Genomic DNA, 25782 nt, shown 5'->3' on the forward strand with positions numbered 1-25782 from the left:
TGGGTGTTGCCTCCTAGTTATTGCAGCCACTAGTCTATATTCTAATCTCATGTATATTGTTTGCCCTGCTTGCTTTCTGCTTCAAAAGCAAACCAAAGTGAAAGCATTCTGACCCCAAACACTGACCAGCCTGTGTCTGGCCATAAGTAGATGCCACCAATAATCTATGCATCCTCCTTAACATAGTGGACTCTTCAGGTTAACATTTGACAAATCTGAACTCACCTTCCTCCCCAACAACACAGTGATCTAGTAGCATTCAGAATCCTGGGTGATTTTGGTGGTGGAGATGAAGGTTTGAGCTACACATGCCTCTTTCCTGGAGTAACAGGATATGGTGAACCTGCAAGGGCCCAGAGCTTATAGAATACGTCACTCATGTTGGCATTTCCAATATTAGTAGCAGTCAAATACTCAAGCAAAATGCTTTTATAGTCTTTCTTAAAATCATGTTGGGCCGTAACCAGTTTGGCTCAGTGGATAGAGCGTCTGCCTGTGGACTGAAAGGTCCCGGGTTCGATTCCGGTCAAGGGCATGTACCTTGGTTGCAGGCACACCCCCAGTGGGAGGTGTGCAGGAGGCAGCTGATTGATGTTTCTCTCTCATCGATGTTTCTAACTCTCTATCTCTCTCCCTCTCTGTAAAATCAATAAAATATATTTTTTTAAAAAATGATGTTGGGATGGTAATAGGTTAATCCATCTTTTTGTGAGACTCTTTGTCATATTCCCTTTCTGAGTCCTGGGATTTCTTTATATACCTTTCTATTTAGAAGACAGTCTTAAGACAGAGTCTCCAGAAGCACACCTTGAAGCAAGGATTTATTTATATGTCAGTGATTTATTACAGAAGTGTTCCCAAGAGAAATCAGTAAGGAACTGAGAGAAGCAGGAGGGGAAAGGGAGTCCATGCTGCATTTGCAGACTAGGACTTACCCAGGCTGACGCCGCAGAGGAATGCGATGTGTGATTGGATGCTGCACAGTTTTGTCCTCATCTGAGGCAAGGGACTTGGGCTTCTATAACCCCCACCTTGCCAATCCTTAGGAAGGGCTACCTGGAGTGGAAGAGGCACACTTCCAGCTCTCTGTGAGGGAGGGCAATGCCCAAGTAGTCTAAGGGTAGCAATATTCTGGAAAAGAGTAGCAGATCCTGGCCTCATGAAGCAAAACTAATGAAGCCAGGAGAGGTGCACAGAAACCATGAAGACAATCTTAGGGTATCTGGGTAAAGCTCAGACAGTGTTCACTTCAGTGAGTAATTCAATTTCTGGTCATTTAAGTTTTGGGTATATTTGCAGTGAGAAAATGTTAGGAAGGTCAGAAGATAATTCCAATTTTGTCAAAGATATTTTCTACTTCATGTCAACAAAGTGTACAGTTAAGACATTCACTTGTAATTAATGCAGTTCTCTTGTTATATGGGCAGGGGTAAGAAAAGACCTGTAGAGGATTATTCACTGTACAGAAGAATTTTTGTGTGACATTAACAAACCCTTATATTGTCTGAAACATTTGTTTGGACACTTTATTGTTGAACTGTTCTTTATTCTATCTGTAATTCAAGTTTGCCTAGTGTCTGTCATAGCTTGAGGGCCCAAAGGAACTTATATAATAACAACTCAGATTTCTCTGATTCATGCCTAATCTGCCTCAAGCAGGATTTCCATCCCCCATTTAGTGTCTTCCAAGTCACTTCTGGGAGTCCATCTGGGATGTCTCACAATAACTCACCAAGACTCTTTTCACTTCTTCTGTTCCGGAATTCATTATTGCTCATGCAGCCTTGAGGATTCTCTTCAGGGTGCCCTTTCTGCCAGCACCATGACTCATGCCTGCAGTGACAATATACATATCTCTAGAAGAGCGGGGAAATGAGAGAGCAGGAGGCTGTCTCCCAAAACTTCTAGAGCCTTAGGCTTCCAAGTTTGCTGAAATAGTAGTTTATTCTCAGTATCTTCTCTTAGGTAAAGCTATATTGTGTTCAGATCTTAAATGATGAGGCTTCCTCCTTGTGTCTATATCAGAGCTTGTTATTGGGTTCTGAAAAAAGACTACATGTATACCCAGGTCTCAGAGAATCATTGTGAAAACAATTCTTGCTTCTGTCTGTAGCTGGCCCCCTGTACTGAGTTTAGATACAAGACCATAGACATGGGTAAAGAAAAAGAGTCTCTTCATATTTTTCTATGCCATGCAAATAGATGATTGTAAACGTATAAGAAATTTTCAGTTTGACCTGAATTCTAGGAGTTGACAAAACTTTATCCTAAATCTGTGTTCCCCTGTAAACCCTTCCAAAGAAACACACACACACACTCACACACACACACACACACACACACACACACGCACACGCACACGCACACGCTCACCCACACAGAAAACCCATCTATAAATATAGTTGTTGTGGTGGAATTTAATTTGTTTACTTATTCAGAAATCTTTAATGAAAGTCTGACATGCCAAAAAATATAGAAATAGCTATTTGATGAAGAGTATCAAATAAGATAGTTTTCTTAAGAAGTTTACTATTTTTATGGAGAATATATATATCCAGAGCTGCTCTTGAGTTTATGCTATAATTATATCACTTCTAAAATAAGTAGAAGTAGGGAGGTTTTTCTCCCTGTGGGTTTGGGTTGGGAGACACAGGAATAAGTTATGTACACTTAGCTCATGTTTTAATGGGTGCAGGATCTTGGAGAGAAACAAAGAAATTGGGAGGATCCAGTTTTAGCACTACATAATAAATATTCCTTGTGTCTAAGAGGTAGAGTGATAGGCACACATCTGGGACTGGTTAGGAAAGACAAAATAAATCCAATTTAGAAGACTGATATAAAGTTTCCAGATTGGTTTAGTAATCAGTTATGAATTGAATGCTGCCTCTTGCCTAGGTCAATGGAATGGTTTGCTCAACTTTGACCTAGAAAATATTCTTGCTATCTCAATCATTTCACCTCTTGGCCTGTCCCTATAAATCATGCCATATTCTCTCCTCAAGGCTCTGCTGTGGCTTTTCACCTGCTGAGGAACAGGTTCAGGCCCATCCACAGGATGCCTATACTACTTCACCCTGAATCATCACACTCTAATCTACCTAATTCATTCAAAATTCTCTTTCTCTAGTTTCCAACCTAATTTGCATAAACTATCTATAAAACTAGACAACTTTACAATGTGTTTCTGATCATCACAGTGTCTGGCTTTCTGCTTCACCAATGAACATTTATTTGTAGAACTGATAATGGTCAAGAAATATGGTTCTTCATGTAGTAGTATTTTTCTGATGCCCAGTTACCTTGACAACCATTACAAGTTATCCTGAAAAAAATAAAAGACAAACATTAAAGAAACTGTTTGTCAATTGCATTGACAAAATGGCCTTGATTCAATATTATGTGACTGATAATTTAAATTGAAATTACGCATAGTTTAGTACCTCCATCCTAATTTATACTTAGTTTTTGAAATGAAAAACAAATCTTAGTGTATAGTTAAGTGCTATAAAAAACTCCCAGATCTCTGTCATTAAACAAAATTTATTTCTTTTTTTTTTTAATTTTTTTTTTAAAATATATTTTATTGATTTTTTACAGAGAGGAAGGGAGAGGGATAGAGAGTTAGAAACATCGATGAGAGAGAAACATCGATCAGCTGCCTCCTGCACATCTCCCACTGGGGATGTGCCCGCAACCCAGGTACATGCCCTCGACCGGAATCAAACCTGGGACCTTTCAGTCCGCAGGCCGACGCTCTATCCACTCAGCCAAACCGGTTTCGGCCAAAATTTATTTCTTATTCACCTAGAGCAGTGGTTCTCAACCTTCTGACCCTTTAAATACAGTTCCTCATGTTGTGACCCAACCATAAAATTATTTTCGTTGCTACTTCATAACTGTAATGTTGCTACTGTTATGAATCGTAACGTAAATATCTGATATGCAGGATGGTCTTGGGCAACCCCTGTGAAAGGGTAGTTCGACCGCCAAAGGGGTCGCGACCCACAGGTTGAGAACCGCTGACCTAGAGTCTCATGTGGATTGAGCAGCTCCTTTGGATGATGCCCTTCTAATAAAGACTCAGGGATCTAAGCTAGGATTCTGTCATCATTAATATTTACACTTGTAGTCGCTGCAGAAAGGAAATAGAGAACTTTGGAATCATATATTTTAGAAGGGTACACCTTGTGTAGGTTTTATCACTTTGCTCTATATCCCATTGTCTAGAACTGAGTCATAATTCCCTAACCAAACTGCACATGAGACTAGAAAATGTAGTCACTTGTGTGTGCCTGGGAAGAGGAGTAGAATTGGTGGAAGCATCTAGAACTACTGCTCTCCTTTTACTCATGGTTAAAACCATTAAAGGATTTGGTTAAAGAACTTGCTTAAGATCACACAAACACTCACTGGTAGTACTAATTCAGAACTCAGGCCTCCTGAGCCGAATACTTCCTCTGATGTTTCAGATTATCTCCCTATAATGACTGGGAAGCTTTTGGTTACAAGTAACAGAAAACCTGAATCAAAAGGATTAAGAAAGAAAAAAATGTGGAGGTATATGTAGATTCATGTAACTGAATTGCCCATAGACTGTTTGATTTTAAGCTATTGGGAAGTTTTGATTCATACGTCCATGATGACATAGGGACATCAACTCCATTTTGATTCTTGCAACTCTGTCCTCCTCCAGGTGCTAGACTCATTTTCATGCTAGATCCGCTCATGGTGGCATTAATGGACCTCACACTCTTCTTACATTGTAATCTGAAGTTCTAAAGCCACTACAGAAGAAAAAAGAAACTTTATAGGAGTTTTTAGTGAAGCTCTATCGCATTTCATTGGTCAAAATGTGATTTTTATATAACCATGAACCTAAGTTTGGAAATAAAGACTTAAAGACATACAGTATTTACAATTGCTATTTTTTAGTGAGATGTCCCGCAAATCTTTTCTAGGGATTTATGCTCACAAGCTCTTTGGACAAAGAGCATTACCCAGTGCCCCTGCTAATTCATAGATCAGAGAAGCTTTTCTAAGGCTTTTCTTACTATGTTGTCTGTACCCTGATCAGCTTCCCTGTATATTTTCAAATAGCCTCTGAAAATATAGTCTTTGTACCTTTGCCTACAAACCCCATAATTTGCCATCCATGAACTAATCACTGTGGTTAGGTGTAAGATACTCTGCTGAACTTACCCTGGTGGTGGGATCTATCCTTTCAAATCACATCCCTGCTTTGTAGTGGGGCTGTGTTATTTCTCCTATAGAAAATGAGGTCCTCATTAGAAAGGGGAAATGGATGCTAAGGAAGGAGTCAACAAATATCCATTCTTCCCTAAGATGTTTTTAAAACGAATGCAGCAAAGTTCCAATATTAAGATGCCTAAGTAACTCATAGATCTAGTTATATTGAGTTGGATCATAATCTCTGTATATAATACCAATAATACATAAAAAAATTTTCATTTTGAATTTGCTTGAGGTTTTTTTTATATAACCATGAACCTAAGTTTGGAAATAAAGACTTAAAGACATACAGTATTTACAATTGCTATTTTTTAGTGAGATGTCCTACAAATCTTTTCTAGGGATTTATGCTCACAAGCTCTTTGGACAAAGAGCATTACCCAGTGCCCCTGCTAATTCAAAGATCAGAGAAGCTTTTCTAAGGCTTTTCTTACTGTTGTCTGTACCTAATCAACTCCCTTGTATATTTTCAAATAGCCTCTGAAAATATAGTCTTTGTACCTTTGCCTACAAACCCCATAATTTGTCATTCTTCTGCTTTCCTTAATAATTATTTAACACTTTACTAGATCTTAGGGGGCTACACATATTGAATAGAATGAGCTGTGCAAAATAAACATTTTGTTGTAGGTCCAGAAAAGCTATACTTTTTTATGTCTCAGAAAATGTTTTAAAACTAGCCACCTACGCAGCAATAAATGATTTAATGACAGACATTTAAGTGCACCATCAGAATCTTAAAGAATTTCACGAAAGACAGGCTAGATTATTTCCACAGAGAATTTGTCTCATTTTAAAGATATTATCCTAAGGAACATTCCATATAAACAACTCATATTTTCTATCATTTTTAAAATTTTTTTCTTTCAAAGGTTGAACTTGTATTCACGTCAGGGTTTGATGAATCAGAACAGTGCTGATATTATAACACTGCAATTTTAGTAACAGGCAAGGATTGCATGGGCTATATTAGACCTTACATAAGATAGAAAACAATATGTCATATTTTAGCAGCTGTGGGAATAAATGGTAGCATGGAAATGTATAGAAGTAGTGAAACCAGTGAATTATTTAAGGATATTTTTATTCTTATTGGTTATTTTTACTATGTCAAGTATAGAGTGGGTTGCTAATTAATGGTAGTAAGATAAAGTATCCTTGAAAAATAATTTTGGTAAAGAAGTAAATTTATTTGAAGAAAAATAAATAGCAAAAGAGTTGTCCTCAGATATAGGAACAATTGTGAAAGTGGTACAGGTATGACTGACATTTGGGGAATGTTGACACTGCCCTTCAGCATGTGCCAGTGGAATCGTAAATCGGAACGAAATGTTATCTTCTATATGCAAATAATCTTAAATGTCCTCAAAGAGCTCCAAAATTAAACAGTAAGTGTAGTGCAGGGAACAGCAGTCATCTGAAAGGAATGTATCTGCTCTTAGGCAGAGAAGTATTAACATTTGTGAGTAATGGATTTGTGCTTTAGATGAAGTATGTTTAGAAATAAAGGTGTAGCAAAAGGAAATTTGTGAGAGCATGTCTTCACCTGGAGAGAGAATGTTCTGTTCAGCTGGTTCAAGGAGCCACTTGACAAGGATATGGTATTGTTACATGGAAGCCAGTAGTCATGACACATTCTAGTAAGGTAACTCCTTGTTCTGCTTTCTTGTTTCCCAAACACCCTTGTGATAATTGGACTACTGCTCAACCTGATATATCTGCTCTGCTTGGCAATTACATTCCTTATTATAAATAAGTACTAGTAAAGCAGCTTCAGTTGGAGTCTGTGATGAGCTTTGTTCATTGTAGTCATATTGATGAGATTAAGTTTCTATGTCTGAAAGGTTGAAGGACAGATCCTGGGCCAGGAGACTGTATTAAGATACATGCTCACTTTGTGGAGATCTGTCTAGGTCAGTGGTCGGCAAACTGCGGCCCCTTGAGTGTGGCTCTTCCACAAAATACCACGTGCGGGTACGCACGTACAGTGCGATTGAAACTTCGTGGCCACACTCAAGGGGCCAAAGAGCCGCATGTGGCTCGAGAGCCGCAGTTTGCCGACCACTGGTCTAGGTGAATGACACACCCTGAAAATCCCTAGGTGTTTCATGGCTCACCTTTTCTCAACTTCTCTAACTCTACTTTTCATGTTACTTGTGATTTAAACCAACCTCTTAATGTTATTTTTATACCAAATTAATATATGAGATACTTTGCAGATATTCCCTAAGGAAAAAATATTTATTTCTGTCATTTCCTTCTGATAATATAAGGATTCATTGTTTTGCAAACAATGTTGACTTATTTGAATATCTACCTGGCCTGAAATTGAAGCATCAGACAAAGTAAATATTTCTAATTCAAACTACTGTGTATCTTTCTCTTCTTCATTGCCAACTTTTTTGAAAGAGCCATTTTCTCTGCCTCCACTTCTTCAATGCTAAGCCTCTCCTCTCTACCCGCCACCATCTGGCTCCCACCCCCATTATTCTGCTTAGACTTTTTCTGATGTTTCTGATAGGGCTCTTAGTCTACGAGATGGATGGTATGTTTTGTGCCCTTCTTTGGAAAACATACCTCCTTCCTTTCCTGATGTTTGGGACCTACTGTAACCTCTTGATTTCCTCCTGACAGCTTATACCGTCCCCCCCCCCCCCCGCTCTCTCTTTTGGTGTCTTTTACTGGAAGCTTTGTTTTGTTTTTTAAAGGAAATATAAGATGGCAGATAAAGTTATAATCTACACTTCTTAGTCTTTCCCTCTCCTCCTATTCTCCTATTCTGAAGTTGTATTATCATTAATGTACTTTTCTATATCATATAGTTTCACTCTCCTAAAAACCCTCTGTGTTCCACCTATTCATCCCCCCTATCCCTGATAACCACTGATCTTTTAATTGTTTCCATGGTTTTGCTTTTCAAGAAATCATATAGTATGCAGCCTTTTCAGATGGCTTCTTTCACTTAGTAAAATGTCTGCATAGCCCTGACCAGTTTGGCTCAGCGGATAGAGCATCGGCCTGCGGACTCAAGGGTCCCAGGTTCGATTCCGGTCAAGGGCATGTACCTTGGTTGCGTGCACATCCCCAGTGGGGAGTGTGCAGGAGGCAGCTGATCGATGTTTCTCTCTCATCCATGTTTCTAACTCTCTATCCCTCTCCCTTCCTCTCTGTAAAAAATCAATAAAATATATTTAAAAAATAAATAAATAAAAAATAAAATAAAATGTCTGCATACAATGCACATTATTTTATGTTTTAGAATTTCACATAAATAGTATAGCATCCTTTGTAGATTTCTTTTTTTGGAAAATTATGTATTTGAGATTTACCTATTAAGATGTCTCTATTGGCTAATTCATTTTAACTTCTCTATAATTTTCTGTTTATGAATTGATAGTTTCAATTACCCTTTAAATATAGACTTTTTAAATTAAGATTATTTTAGGTTATGTTATGTTCACAGCTAAATTGAGATAACAATACAGAGATTTCCCATATACCCTCTGTACCCACCCATGCATAACTTTATCAACATTCCCTACTGATACATCGTAATCACCCAATATCTATAGTTTACATTACCATTCACTTCTGCTGTTGTATGATATATAGGTTTGGGCAAATATATAATGACATGTGCCCATCATTATAGTATCATATAGTTTCACTCTCCTAAAAACCCTCTGTGTTCCACCTATTCATCCCCCAACCCCCGACAACCGCTGATCTTTTAATTGTTTCCATGGTTTTGCTGTTCAAGAAATCATATAGTATGCAGCCTTTTCAGATGGCTTCTTTCACTTAGTAAAATGTATTTAAGTTTTCTCGAGGTCTTTTCAAGTTTTGATAGCTCATTATGTTTTAGTGCTGAATAATCCATTTTCTGGGTATACCACTGTTTTTTGTTTTATTTTTATTTTTTTTATCCATTCACCTACTGAAGGGCATCTTGGTTGCTTCTAAGTTTTGGTAATTATGAATAAAGCTGTTTTAAACATATATGTGCATATTTTTGTGTGTATACATGTTTGCTACTCCTTAGTACAGACTTTTAAGAGACATTTTTATTTATTTTACATTTCTTTAGTGATTTCATCTATTCCCAAAGCAGCAGCTGCCAGTTACAGACCAATGAACTCCCTAACTCCATTAGCCTTAGAAATAAATTTGGGGATAATTTGAAAAAGCTCCATGTAGATTTCTTGTAATAATTGAACTTGTCCAAAATGAAAATCATTTTATTCCTGGAAACTTTCCTCCTATTGCCATTAAGAACTCTACCACTCTCACCAAGGATAGACAACTTAGAGTCAATTTATAAAATTATTTCTATCTTTTTTTCTCATCTCTAATTATTTATTGAATCCTTCTGATTCTGTACACAAATTGCCTCTCATTTTTTTTCTCTTCCGTGTTCACTACCATTGGCTTAGACCAGGCCTTCATCATTCTTATCTGAACTAACAAAATTTCCTTCCAAATATTTTCTGTGCATCTAATTTGTCCCCATTATTATTTATTCTCTATCATGCTGCCAGAGTTACCTTTCTAAAATAGAGGCTGGTAAATTTTTCTGTAAAGGGATAGATGGCAAATATTTTAGACTTTGCTGGTCATATGGTTTCTGTGGCAACACTTCAGCCCTACCATTGTGGCATGGTGGTATCCATACAAAACCAGTCAACAGACTCAAGAGCTCTAGGTTGCTGACCCCTGTCCTATAACACAACTTAGTTCAGGTATCTCCTCACCAAAGCCTTTCCATTTTCTCCAAAACATAATGTTCACCATCCTTCTAAATTTGGCATCCTCCCTAATTTAACACTTAAGTTTAATTGCCTCAGTTTCTGCAGTTCTCATCTATATTCTGGTGTGTCCATGATATCTCCTCATTTGATGCACATGGGAAGATGGTTCAGTGGCAGGTAGACTTGGAAGTTTTGTCATGGGAAGATGAGGCCACTTCCAACTGATAGGCCTATATTCTCAATAAACTATGCGCAAGGATACCTGCTGAGAGATAAGGTAGAAGCGATGGGTAGAGGATGAAGAGAGAGATCAATATGATCATTCTGGGGAGCAGAAAAATAAACTTAGAGAAATGTAACAAGATTTCTGGGCCATATCAAGTTTCAAACTGTGACCTGAAATTATGAATTTAAAGTTAAATTAGTCACCTGATTATGTTATTTCTGTGATTACTAACACTTTCCTGTTTAGGTGAAAACAAGGAGAAAGTCTGAAGCAAGGTGAGGTTATACATGGATTGGGGTTTTGTAAAGTGAGCTAAATTGAGAGAAAGAAGGAACAAGGAGTTGGAAGTATTTGCAAAGGCATATTGGTGATAATGGAATTGCTGAACAAGATGGGGAATAATGACAGGAGGAGACTGCTGGATCATAAAGTGGTGGGATCAAGGGATCAAATGTTCCCACATTGTTGAAGAATTATATAGTTTCATGGAATTCTATCAATGACCTGAATGCATGGGAGGTTATAGCAGAAAACAAAGACTTTTTTTATCTGAAATTTGAAAAGGTTTGTAATTTTGTAACAGATATAAAGGTCTAGGATATGACCATACAATGGGTGGGTGACTGAAGTTGAAAAAGGAAAATGTCAATGGAATATGGAAATCAAGAAACTGTGAAGCTGGGGATTTTTGATGGTCACCCACTTAGGTATTGAAATCACCAAGGATAAAGGAAGGGAATGGAAGACTCTGCTAGGAACAGAAGACTGAATGAGGAGTTGTGACTAGAAGTAGGAAACAGTGGTATATCCAGATGACATCAGCATTAAAAGAGCAGTGATTTTTGCTGGAGGGAAGAGGTGAGATAATTTGGAAGAAGCAATGGGGAGCAAGAGATGCACCTACCTCAGCTGGCCCTGACATTCAGTGTTCACTCAGGGCTCAGGTAGGTTTCAAGGAAGTGAAGGGAATATTTGGAGTAAAGGGAACTGCTGATTACAGATTGGGGTCACAAGAGACACTGGAAGGGTTTGTTTCAGAAGGGAAGAAAGGAGGGAAGATAAACAGAGCATGTGGGTTAAGAGTTTGTGAGAAAATGGTGTGGAAAGGCTGATACTGCAGATTAGTGAGGTACACGGGGATGTGAAGTATAATGCGATTGGTCCCAAGAGGCTCAATACTCTTGATGGTGTGTTAGTCTCAGATAGTAAGTTATGATATGACCTTGGAATTAGTTATTTTCTCAGCAGCTGAGTGTTCTAGAATCATCTTCCGCAATTAGCTTCATTACCTTGGATAAGGTGCTAAACCTATCAAAACCTTAATTTCTTTATCTGTGCAAAGAGGAATTGGTCTAAATCATCTCTTGAATTTCTTCAGAAATAAGTATCTGGTGTAAAAAATGGGGTCATAGCACGGGTAAGTTTGCAGTATTAGAAATAAATATTCATCTTGCAAATCGATGTGTCGAGCTAATAGGGACAATGAGAAATATCTGCAAGTTTATACATCTGCTACATTTGGCTTCAAAGAATGTTAATGATCTCAACAAAACAGAGATAAGTGACAGAACAATTCAGCATATTTTATAGACATTTGGTTATGCCTTCCTGCTAAAGCAAATACACTTTGTAACTCATAAATATGAATTAGTAATAGGTTTATGGTTACTCAAATGTTAATTAGTAAAGTTGAAACTGAAGACTCTTATCTCTTACCCTCCTTCCACTCTTTTGTTTTTCCCCCATCCAAAATGTATTATTCATTAACTGTATTCTTGTTATTGTAAAACTAGAGGCTTGGTGCACTGGGGGTGGGGAGTTGTTCCCTTAGCCCAGCCGGTGCCCTCTCACAGTCGGGGAGCCCTCAGGGGATGTCCAACTGACAGCTTGCCCTGGCTGGTTTGGCTTACTGGATAGAGTGTCCGCCTACGGACTGAAGGGTCCCAGGTTCGATTCAGGTCAAGGGCACATGCCCGGGTGGCGGGCTTGATCTCCAGTAGGGGACGTGCAGGAGGCAGCCAATCAATGATTCTCTCATCATTGATGTTTCTATCTTCCTCTCCTTTATTTATTTATTTATTTATTTATTTATTTATTTATTTATTTATTTATTTTAAAAAGGCTTTGGTACATTTATACCATGGAATACTATGTAGCAGTAAAACAGAAGGATCTCTTACCCTTTGAGACAGCATGGAGGGACCTGGAGAGTATTATGCTAAGTAAAATAAGTCAGTCAGAGAAAGAGAAGTATCATATGATCTCACTCATATGTGGAATCTAATGAACAAAATAAACTGATGAACAAAATAGATCCAGAGACATAGAAGTATAGAACCAACTATAGAATCTTAGAGGGAAGATGGGGGAGGGTGGGTGGGTGAGAAGCGATTAAGCAAAGAACTTATATGCATATCTGCATAACCCATGGATACAGACAATAGTGTGGTGAAGGCCTGGGGCTGGCCAGAAGGGATGAATGGGGGAACAAAGGGGACATGTAATACTTTCAATAATAAAGATTTTAAAAATTAATTACATACACAAAACATTTTCTTTCAGAATTATTAAAATTCCTCTAAATTCCCCAGGGCCATAACTGACGTGCAGGGATATAACAAGGATTGCCATATGGCTTGAGGATTAAGAAAACTATTGGAAAGACAATACTGCCTCCTTTGGGAAGGTGACTATTACAAAATTTTTCTATTTAAGAGAACAAAATATTTGGTACTCAAAGGCTTTAAATGTGGTTTCTAAGCTAAGAAGGTAGCACCTTCATTCAGTATGTGGATGAAAAAAGATCATATGCTAACCTGACAAACTCAGGAGAGGCCTTCTGGTGATCTTGCAAAACTCAGAGACCTAAAACAAACACAAAGGATGGTCTGAAATTAAAACTTTTTAACTAAAAGCAGTTTATGGCAGATAGCTATGTCCTAGGCTGGAATCTTCCCTGCAAAAGTCAATCTTTAACTAAACTTGTCTATTGTCTTTTGCATTTTTTTAAAAATAACATTCCTTTGGAATGTCAGGGTAACTCCCCTTTTTCCAGACCTCTTAAAGGCACAACCAATGCACCAGCGCAGAGACCATAAATCCTCTCATTGTTATTGTTATCATATTAATTGTTGACTACTAAGTATCCTGTACCCACCTATTGTAAAGATGTACATGCCTATCATTTTACTTTTCATCCAATCCCAGAGGTCACACACACACACACACACACACACACACACACAATGACTTTGCTTTCTCCTGTCTCTCTAATCTATCAGCAACAGAGTTGATGTAACCCACTTGCTTCTTTTTTGATGGTAATGTATAAAAAAAAAGATGCAAAACTGACATTCTCTGGAGCATTATCTCAATCCCTTAAGATTTTTCTTCCCAGAAATTGTGACAGTTTGGCTCAAATAAACTCACAAAAATTCTCTATAGGTTTGAATGTTTCTTATGTTTACAAGTAAATAATTCCATTGAAATGGGAGAACAAGTTATTAGGCAATTTTTGGAGAAGTTTTAATGTGTATTGTTAAAAGTTAAACTGAAGTATATTAAAAATTTCAAGAAGTTATTTGAGCAAAAATCGATTTGATCAGTCAACAGCCAATCTAGTGCATAGAATGAAGCTCTGAGGATCTGTATAAAATGAACGACTTTTATAGGCAGAAGGCAGTGGGAACAAAGAAGTTATCCTGGGGGCAAGGGTAGAATTGGTTATTGCAAGGTCACTTTCCTTTAGGGCAGTGGTTCTCAACCTTCCTAATGCCGAGACCCTTTAATACAGTTCCTCATGTTGTGGTGACCCCCAACCATAAAATTATTTTTATTGCTACTTCATAACTGTAATTTTGCTGCTGTTATGAATCATAATGTAAATATCTGATAGCAGGATGTATTTTCATTGTTACAAATTGAACATAATTAAAGCATAGTGATTAATCACAAAAACAATATGTAATTATATATGTGTTTTCTGATGGTCTTAGGAGACTCCTGTGAAAGGTCATTCGACCCCCAAAGGGGTCGCGACCCACAGGTTGAGAACCGCTGCTTTAGGGGATGGCAGGTGTCTATCAGGCAGATTATCCAATAGTGCTGGTAAGGCAATTCTTGATTGACTGGTTTAAGATTCCATTTCTGAGAGATGAAACTAAATTGAGCCTCAGTTTGGTAGCATTGGGCCTTAGCATAAATGACTCCATTTGGGGCCTATTGTCTTTTTTGTTGTTGTTGTTGTTCTTTTTTAACAGAATGTATTTATACTTACAGTAATAGTTGAATTTATATTTCAAGAAATATAAATATATTTGAAGCAATATATTTATAATCAATTTCTTTCAAAATGTATTTATATCTTCAAAAATGATTTATAACTACTTACAATGAATGATACACAAAATGTGACTAGGTAGGATATATTAGATCTGAGGTCAAAGAAGAGAGAATAACAAGGATGGGGCTCAAAGCAGATATGTATTCAAATATATGTGCTTCTATGCTGGCCTTTGTCATATCTACTCCACTTGAAATGAATTAGAAAAATATTTGCAGTGGGCTTAAGTTCTCCCCAATATATATTACTGTGTCTACTCTAGCACACAGATGAACATAGAATAGAATCCAAAAATTCTGTTTTATGTAGCAGGGCAGCAATTGATTTAGCTTGAAAATAATTTAAAGCGATTATTACCAGATGCTTGCCTCAGATAAACAACCACATAAACACAACTTAAAAAACAAACAAACAAACAAAAAACACCTCCTTTTAGAACCCATAAAATACCTGACTTTTGGGAGAGCTACTTCCTCATACATCTTCTAACAAACTCCTGTTTGTTCGATGTTCATCAAGATAACTGACTGAGACAACATGTATTGGCTTGTTGTTTATAAACTAGTTAAAAGTTCTGGGATATCTTCCAAAGTAACTATTTTCACATATAAAAGTTGTTCTGTAACTCTTTTTTCTGGAGATAATGAGCTGCCAGAGCCTGCTGTTGCTCAGGCTGCTCACGATTTGAGATAATAATAAATCCACATCATTAGTTTATAAAACAATGTTTATCTTTCTGTTCTCTATGGGAATGGTGTAACCAGACAAACAATGGGTTCGTGTTGCCTGTCACTACCTGAGCCAATTAAGCGGAGACAGGGTTCAATCATTATGAGTGTTTATTCCAATACTGCCAGCATTATGGGGAGAGCAGCAGGTCATCCACAAAAATTTACTCTGCACCCCACCATAAGCCGGCTGCTTATATTGGTAGAAGTACAAAGGATTACATGGGGAAATAGCCAAAGGGTATGCCAAATGGACAGTTAACGGAAGCAGGCTGGAGATTTGCAAAGGCCTGTAGGTATGCAAAAGGACTGGGGATCTTAAAGGGCTTAGTGATAATGCAAGGGCTGGTGATTCTGGTTTCTGCAGCAGAGTTGTTAATCTTTCCATGATAACAGGCAGCTCGAAATGGGGAGGGTGGACTGCATTTCCAGGTGAGCTCCAAGGTCCTGAGTGCAGCCATCAGCAAGGCTAGAACATGCCTTCTTTAATCAGATCAAACAGTCATGGTTAACAGAGCATGATTAATATTTCTTAAAATTCTAGCTGGTTCCCCAACATTCTATTTTTCTGTTCTCTATGTGAATGGGACTGTATCCAATTCATCTGCAAGTAGCATCTGATAATTGAGAATAAAGTTATGCTGGAAGTGATACTTTTGCTTTACCCTTGTGGAAAATTTTAGTACTTCTGTTAGAAGTCCAGTTTTGATAAATTTAAGGATTGTTCTAGGTTGCTGTTCTAATGGAAGAATAGTTTGGATTCATTTTATTGTTACATGATTTTAAGAAAAAATTAGTATGCTTAATCAGCTGTCAATTATCTGGGCAGCCCCATGTTCACATTCATAAACCATAAGACTCTTCAAAATTCCCATTTATCTAGATTGATCCTACATTTCCCTTTTACACCAAGTCAAGAAGCTTAGTGTTAGCTCTTTTTTCCCCCTTTTATTCACTCATTCCTGACCTGCCCCCCTCACACACACAATTGTCATTCTAATGCTAGAACTTTACGTTTTTTCCAGGCTGTGCCATTAACTCTGGAGTTAAGGGTCACAGGTTTAGAAATCTCCTCAGGGGTATCCTATAAGCCAGTGGTTCTCAACCTTCTGGCCCTTTAAATACAGTTCCTCATGTTGTGACCCAACCATAAAATTATTTTCGTTGCTTCTTCATAACTGTAATGTTGCTACTGTTATGAATCATAATGTAAATATCTGCTATGCCAGATGGTCTTAGGCGACCCCTGTGAAAGGGTTGTTCCACTGCCAAAGGGGTCTCGACCCACAGGTTGAGAACCGCTGGCTTACAGAGATGTCAATACATCTAATCCACACTAAAAGGGATCAGATTGCATAAACCCATGAATAGGAGCATACTGGGATCTTTGGGGCTATGTTAGAAGATGCCTACCACAAAGACACTATACTTTAAGTACCTGCTTGCTTTGACTCTGTTTACTTCTTTGCTTCTTCCTTTAAACTATGTTTTATAAAAAGAAGGATTGTGTCTGTTTTGTTTAATATTCTAACAAATATGGTATCTAATGTAGTCAATAAGTCTTTGATAAATGAACAGGTGAAAGAATAAACTTTAATAGTGGTTGTGATCACAATTCTAATACGAGGGCACACCTGTCAAATCTTTTATTTAACTCTTTAATTGAGAGAACAAGTAGTCTTCTATATATATAAAAGGCTAATATGCAAAGTGTCCCTCGGGAGTTCAACCGGGAGACTGGGAGTTCGATCACTTGTTATGACGTGTGCTGACCACCAGGGGGCGGCACAGAATGAAGGAAGGCCCTGGCCAGCAGCCAGAAGGCCCCAATTGGCCTTGATAGCCAGCCAGGCCTAGGGACCCTACCAGTGCACGAATTTCAGGCACCGGGCTTCTAGTATATTATAAACCACTAAAATGAAAACTCAAAGTATCAGATCTTTATGATCAGGTAAGGACTGCTGACATGATTGTTACAAGTGGGTGCAAAATTGCAAAACTGGTCAGTATCCACAGGGCAATAATCAATGGCATTTCTCTGGACACAATTTGCATTTCTATAGACAAATTATTTCCATTACTAACAGTTTCCTACAATTATATCTCTACAGTGCTGTAAAATAATATAGTGAAAGGCAAAGGTAGAAATAATGTGGATTGATGAACTTGATAGTGTGCTCACTACATTTCAAAGTCATTCCTAATTTTTTCTTACAAATGAATGGTATAGACTGGGAGAATAGGCACTCCAGGAAAAGGCCAGCCAAGAAGATAGTCTTAGCTCTTTTCAAATTTATATAAACAGTTGGGACATTTACTTGGGGACTTAATTGTTTTTGATTATTAGGGAATAGGATTTTCCAAATATGTTAGAGTATCTCAGATGGATCTCAGCACCTTCACAATATGCCTCTATTCCTTTACATATGGTTCTTAACCTTGTGGGATAGAGATTATCTCTGAAAAAGTAAAATCAAACCATTCCAATGCTTCTGGGGGATGATGGTATTGCTGGTAGAAATAGTTATCTTCTACGGGATCACAAGAAAGTGTTTCAGGTACCCATGCATTGGAGGAGGAGGTGTAATGGTAAGACTTACTGGAGCTAGAACAAACACGACTGTCCCCAGGTGCCCAGTGTCTCATCCACGACCACGTGGCTTAGCTCCCTCCTGCTTCGAAAGTCCAGCCTTGTCTTCACCAAGTCCAGAAAAAGGGAGAGGGCCCAGAAGTTCTGTGCCATTTGGCCCAGCATCACCAGGGCACCTGACGCTTTTGTAGTTCAGTTCAGTCCATACCAAAGCTTAGTCCAGTGCAGTCGCTGCCCCCATCCAGCTATTTTAGTCTCTGTTTCCAGGTGTGATCTGGTCAGCACTGTGCTTGCTGCTTCCAGACCCACATTTGTAGCCTGGCCCTTACACCTGCAACAGGCCACACTTGGAGTTGTGCAGCTGCTATGGAGAGAAAACGCGAGCAAATGGGCAAACGTGTGCTACCCAGATGGGTCTTTGTTAAGCTTTAATTATTTTACCTCACTCTTGGGAAGAGGTAAGCTTTCTTTCAAACTAACCAATCTTTCCTGGCTTTTCACAGGCTTGTGTTGGCTCCTCCCCCTATCCAATCTGGTCTTTTCCCCAGGTTTTCCAGGCTAGACTCTGCCCTTTGTGTTACTATTTTGACTCCTCCTGTGCATGCTTCAAAGTAGAAGCACCACCACCACCACCACCACCATCTTGGTTTCTACTGCACATGCCTTCAGCAGAGGAATTTCTTGAACTTCATTGTTTATTCCTTACCCCCATATTCCCGGCAGTAGACTAAGTCCCCAGGGGAGATTAGAAAGCCAGTTCATTCTCCCTACACAGGGAAGAGGGGACATGGAGGATGTCCTACTGAGGACTTAGGCCTGCTCCCTGCAGGAAGCCTGCATAAGCCGCAGTCTGGCCTCCCTCTGTGGGAGGCAACGCCTCCCCCATCACCCTGTTGCCGCTCAGCCTGCCTCTGTGGGAGGTGACTGGACAGGTCAATCCGGGGATGGTGCCGGCCTCCCCCATCACCTCTCTGCTGCCACTCTTCGCTGCCACCCTCATTGCAGTTCCCTCCCTCTGCCGGCTGGCATGTGCCTTGGCTGACCTGGCGCCACCTGCTTGCAGGCCCCGCCCCCCGCTGACTGGTTGTTCTGCCATTGGGTCGATTTGCATATTATGCTTTTATTATATAGGCTAGCTAGCCACTTAATGATTACTTAGCACTAGAATATGGTCATGTTGAAATGATTCCAACCCTGATACCAGTATAGGAAGTTTACTTTCTAACATGTATATTTCTGTAACATTTCTTAAGTAGTGAGCATATATTACTTTTTTAAAAGAAAAAATTACATTTAATTATAAAAAATAGAGGAAAATAGATTTTAAAATAAATAATTAGTTGGTATCACAGACTGAATGTTTGAATTCAAATTCAATGGGAATATAAGCCATTAGACTATAGGTTCCTTAAGGTCAGGAATTATATCTTATTCATTTTTCTAGCCTGAAAACCTAAGAAAGTGCCCAAGCACACCATAGTGCTAAATAAGTGTTTGACCTATTAAAGAGTGAATTAAAAATTAAGTGATAATTTTATGTAAATAATAAGATATCCCTATGGAGCATCTTCTTACTAGATCATTTGAACTTCCCTATTCAAACTTCCAAATTCCTAATTAATATTTATCAATAGACTCCCATCATAACTGAATGTATCTTAACTATTTGTTTGAATCCCATAAAATTCCTGTTTTTGAAGAATGGTCATATAATAGCTATTTGATTGGCTTATTCTAAATAAATCCAGGTCCATGTAAATTATTTGTTATATACAATTTGGTAGGGGTAAAATAAGGCAAAGAAACTAGATGGATGTTCTCAAATGAAACGTCGCCCTGCTTCTATACTACCAGGAAGGAGTTGGGTTCAGTGCACATGTGTGTGAGGTACTCTTATATGTTAAAGACATAGGAGGCCTTTGTGAGTGGATTAGCCCTAATCAGATATATATTGTTTCTGTGCCACTTGTGTTAGTGCTGGTCTGTTTGATTCTAAAACCTGTGCTGTATCCCCAACATCTTACTGTAATAGTGCACATTGGAATTCACACAAATCTAATAGAGATCTCAAATCAGTTTATCATCTTTTTTTCTCACCTGTGTTTTAATTACTATGCTGTTGTCATACCTTTTCATGGAGAGAACTGAGTGTGGGAGATGTCACTAAGGGAACTTATCAAAAAGAGAACTAAATTTATAGAAGTGTTTAAGTATTTATTTTCCTTCTTCAATTTCATAGCTTATTTAGATCCAAAAGGCAGCATTAATGAAATAAAATTTTCACTGTGTAAAAATGTTCCCCAAGAAAAAAATTTCCTTGCTCTTGAAAATATTTTTGTTGGAGCAACACAGAAAAGTAGCACAGAGCCTATTTGAACAAATTACTTGAGTCAGCAACTCTATACAGACATAATCTGAAAGATTCATGAATTTGGGTCAACATTGCTGAAGGAGACCTAACATTTCAGTGTTCCCAGCCCAGTTTGGAGCATATTTTAAAGGGCCATTTATCAGACAGTACTCTTATCTAACTGTGACTATAGTTTCTTAGTGTTGAAACAATGAACTAACCTTTGCATGGGACACATACATGACCTTTCCCAGGAGTTATTTGGGTGTGAATTTGGTGTAATTTCATTGTCTATTACTTCATAGGATACAGATTAAAAAACAGTAACATTATGTAATATAATGTTTGCTTCTAAATATTTCCTGGAGGGGGTGCATGCAAAAAAAATGAAACTAGACCACCAACTTAGACCATATACAAGAATAAACTCAAAATGGTTAAAAGACTTAAATATAAGATGTGAAGCCATAAAAGTCCTAGAAGAAACCATAGCCAGCAAAATCTCAGACATCTACCATAGCAATATGTTTACCGATACATCTCATAGGACAATGGAAACTAAGGAGAAAATAAACAAATGGGACTACATGAAAATAAAAAGCTTCTGCATGGCAAAGGAAACCATCATCAAAATAACAAGAAAGCCCATTGCATGGGAGAACATATTTGCCAATAATACATCCGGTAAGGAGTTAATCTCCAAAACATAAGGATCTCATACAACTTAACAAAAGGAAGACAAACAATTCAATTTAAAAATGGGCAAAAGACCTAAGTACATACTTCTCCAAAGTGGACATACAGAAAACCAAGAGACATTAAAAAATAGTCACTAATCATCTGAGAGTTGCAAATCAAAACAGCAATGAGATATCATCTCACACCTGTCAGAATGGCTATCATCAATAAATCAACAAATGACAAGTGTTGGTGAGGTTGTGGAGAAAAGGGAACCCTCATATACTGCTGGTGGGAATGCACACTGTTACAGCCATTATGGAAAATAGTATGGAGTTTCCTCAGAAAATTAAAAATGGAACTGCCATTTGACCCAGTCATCCCACTTCTAGGAATATATCCTAAGAAACCTGGAACACTCATCAGAAAGAATATATGCACCCCTATGTTCATAGCAGTGCAACTTAGAGTAGCTAAGATTTGGAAACAACCTAAGTGCCCATCAGCAGATGAGTGGATAAAAAAGCTGTAATATATTTACACAATGGAATATAATACGTGGCAATAAAAAAGAAAGACCTCTTCCCATTTGCAACACCATGGCTGGACCTGGAGAGAATTATACAAAGTGAAATGAGCCAATCAGAGAAAGGTAACTATCATATGATATCACTCATATGTGGAATCTAATGAACCCAATAAACTATTGATCAAAAATAGACCCAGAGACATAGAAGCATGAACAGAAGGTTGAACCTCAGAGGGAAGGCTGGGGAAGGTGGGTGGAAAGAGATCAACCAATGAACCTGTATGCATTTACGTATAACCTTTAGACACAGACAATGGGGTTATGAGGGTTTGTGGGGGATGGGAGGTTAATGGGCGAAATAGGGTGATCTATTATGTAATACTCTCAACAATAAAGATTATAAATAAATAAATAAATAAATAAATAAATAAATAAATAAATAAATAAAATATTTCTTGGAGGGGGCAGAGCAGGAAGAAAATAATAAAGCTGTGGTAGTTAGGGAACATTTTATGAAAAATGAATTCTTACAGAGATGGATCATAACCGGTTAAAATGTGAGTGGATATGTGTTTATAGCCTAAACTACAGCAATTTGGAGCCTTTATAAGTCTATGGATATTTGTATATATGGACACATACACAACATACAATATTCACATATGTTTTTGTGACTATATTAGTCTTATTTTCAGAAAATAATAGTTCACAAAAAGCACTGAAGATGAGCTGTAACCATCCTAGTTATTTGAAGGATGTTTCAACCCCTATATTTATCAAAAACTTACAGTTAAATATAGTTTTATATTTTCTAACATTCAAGCACAATACAGAAAGACTTTTTATTCCAATGATTGGAATTTGTTGTAAAAAATAAGTTATATTTGTATAATTTGGCATTATTTTGACTCATATTAAGGACTCAACACGTATTTGTTCCATTGAATTATAATCTTGTATTTTGTCACAGTTTTACACAAATTGCAACTCTTTCTACTCTAAAGAGATAATACTAAGCCTAAAGTAGTGTTTAGAGTGAACTTTGTGTATTACCTTTGCCAGATATAGGAATGAATTACCTTTGTCAGATATAGGAATTTATTTTAAATAAATTAAATTTGGAAACTTTAAAACAGTCAGGTGTTTTTAAATTTGTTTGTTTACTTGTTTTTACCTTCTGGAAAAGGGAAAGGGAAAGTGTTATATATTTTTTAATACATGTTATGTGCTGTCCCAGGCAACTTTCATGCTATCACATTTGTAGCATTGTTCAATACCAGTAGATGGTGCTAACATCACCTGGCCCCATTAAAACCAGGATGACTTGCTTTACTTACTCATTTCAATGGATCTCGGAGTAGACTTCCAAATAGTAATTAGTTATATTTTAATTTGAAATTAAAATTTAGCTGAGAGTCTATCTGTAGCTTGAATTTTCTTTGTATAGCCCAGTGGTCGGCAAACTGCGGCTTGTGAGCCACATGGGGCTCTTTGGCCCCTTGAGTGTGGCTCTTCTACAAAATACTGACTTCTGCGCATGGGATACGAAGTTTCAATCACACTGTACGTGCGCGCCCACACGTGGTATTTTGTGGAAGAGCCACACTCAAGGGGCCAAAGAGCTGCATGTGTCTTGCGAGCCGCAGTTTGCCGACCACTGGTATAGCCCATCAGGCATTTAGCAAAGGCTTGTATTCCTTGCCAGGAGGAGGAACTCAGTACCTCCTTAGGTAGTCATCCTATCTCTGAGCTACTTTGGCTCTAAGTTCTAACATAGAGTAAGCATCTTCTTCCTCTACAATCTATGCACTGGTTCTAAATTTATCCCTGGAGGTCATCAGAAGCAATCCATTCATTATTCAACAATTATTCACTGAGCATATTCATTTTCTAGGGTTTCTATAATGAAGTTCCACAGCTGAATTGCTTATAACAAAAGATATTTATTCTCTACCAGTTTTGGAGGCTAAAAGTCCAAAACTCAAGGTGTTGGGAGGGCCATTCTCTCTGAAGGCTTGAAGAGAGAAATCTGTTGTATGCGCTTCCTTAACCTCCAGTGTTGCCAGCAATCCTTGCCATTCCTTAGTCTGCATATACATCACTCCGTCTCTGCCTCCATCATCATATGGTATTCCCCTTTGCGTGTGTGACTATCTTTTCTCTCTCTCTCTTTTTAAAAATATTTTTATTGAATTTATTTATTTCAGACAGGAAGGGAGAGGGAGAGAGAGAGAGAGAAACATCAATGATGAGAGAATCAGAGAATCATTGATCGGCTGCCTCCCACATTCCCCACACTGGGGATCGAGCCCGCAACCCCGGGCATATGCCCTGACTGGGAATAGAACCCGTGACCTCCAGGTTCATAGGTCAACGCTCAATCACTGAGCCACACTGGCCAGGCTGTCTTCTCTTTTTATAAGGACACCAGTCATATTGGATTTTGGCTCACCCTAATGATATTATCCTAACTTGATTGCATCTATAAAGACCTTATTTTCAGATATTACTGCATTCAGAGGACTTCTACATATCTTTTGGGTGACACAGTTCAAATAATAACACAGAGCACCTACTCTATTCCAGGGTTTGAATTGGTAATGGAAGAGCAAAAGGGGGGACATGCATATGAAATAACTGCACGTTGAAGTATCTCAGTCAAGTGGAAAAAGAGGTCCATAAAGCATCAGAACATGTTTAAAGAGTAAACATGCTATGAGAATATAGAGGAAGAAGCTACCCATTCTGATTAGGCAGTTGGACCAAAGCTTTGTGGAGGAGGTTACATTGTAGCTGAGTTTTTTTCCTATCAATTTTCTGCTTGATCATAAAAACAAATCTATATTTAGTGTAGATCATAAAAATGACATATTAAACTTTCACCTAAGGAAGATAACAATAGTTGCTATATTAGAGAGTATTTTTAAGTATTTTCTCTATGTATTCATAAAAACTTTCATGGAAAGAGAGCCAAGTTTGGTATAATGTTCTATAAACATTATTTTTTCATTTGATGGGAACTCAGGCATATTTTTCACTTTATAAGATACCCTCATAAAACTTTTTTAGTTATGTAATAGTTCATTCTGCAGATGGATCACATATTTTTAAACCATGTTGACAGAAGTGTAAATGTTTTTTTATTTATGTTCTTAAAATAATTTTCATCTTCATAAGAAACATTTTCCATGTACTATTATTAGTTCCCATAGACCAAATTCTACAAGGTAAATGACTGAATAAAATAATTTAAAAGTATTTATATATAAACTAGTGGCCTGGTGCATGGATTTGAGCACATTGAAAGGAAATTAATTAGAAGATTCGTGCAGTAATTACATTACTACAAAAAATTACATGTCAAAATAGTACATATAATACTAGAGGCCCGGTGCACAAAAATTTGTGCACTTGTGGGGGGGGAAGGTCCCTTAGCCCTGCCTGCGCCCATTCACAGTCCAGGACCCCTTGGGGGATGTCCACCTGTCGATTTAGGCCCACTCCCCAGGGGATCAGGCCTAAGCTTGCAGTCAGAATCCTTCTGGCAGCCAGGGAGCCCTCAGGGGATGTCCGGCTAAAGGCTTAGGCCCCCAAGGGATCGGGTCTAAACTGTTAGTTGGACATTCTTAGTGCTGCCACAGAGGTGGGAGAGGCTCCTGCCACCACCACTGCGCTGGCCAGCCATGAGCCAGCTTCTGGCTGAGTGGCACTCCCCCTATGGAAGTGCACTGACCACCAGGGGGCAGCTCCTGCATTGAGGGTCTGCCCCCTGGCGACCAGTGCGCATCATAGTAAACGGTCATTCTGCCGTTCAGTCAATGTGCATATTAGCCTTTTATTATTATTATATAAGATGTCCCTATTTCCCCTTTTGCCCCCTCTACCCAGCTCTTGCCCCCCACTTCTCTCTGGCCATCACCATACTGTTGTCTGTGTCCAAGGGTTGTGCATATATTTTCTTTGGCTAATCCCTTCTTTAAATTCACTTCTTTAAATTTTTATTTTCAGATAAGTGCTTATAACTGCACTATTATATATTTTCTATTATATCATTTAGAATTAAGATATTTTTTAATTGAACCCTTGTAAATTTTAGTACAATTTAATAAATTATGCTAGAAGCAATTAGGAGATTTTTCATGTAATGCAGATACATTTCAATTAATATTTTATTAATTTTTAATTTTTTAATATTTTAATTTGAAATAATCTCATACTTGTAAAAAAAAAACTATAAAATACTACAGCATATTATATGTACCCTTCACCCAATTTCTTAGGTGTTAATAATTTAAACATAACCATTATACAACCAACAAAATTTGGAATATATTTTTC

The 25782-nt window shown here is 37.9% G+C and overlaps 1 long non-coding RNA gene across 2 annotated transcripts in view; it reads left to right on the top strand.

The window, feature by feature from the left end:
• Positions 1-25782, top strand: part of LOC111828183 — a 39049-nt gene that overhangs the window by 4743 nt on the left and 8524 nt on the right. For both annotated transcript variants that reach the window (XR_002831966.1, XR_002831965.1), the window contains exon 2: positions 12819-12913. This is a non-coding gene — a long non-coding RNA (uncharacterized LOC111828183). The remainder of the gene's footprint in view (positions 1-12818; positions 12914-25782) is intronic.

This window comes from Myotis lucifugus, unplaced genomic scaffold (assembly GCF_000147115.1).
Source record: "Myotis lucifugus unplaced genomic scaffold, Myoluc2.0 scaffold_293, whole genome shotgun sequence".
Classification (NCBI taxonomy): Eukaryota; Metazoa; Chordata; class Mammalia; order Chiroptera; family Vespertilionidae; genus Myotis; species Myotis lucifugus.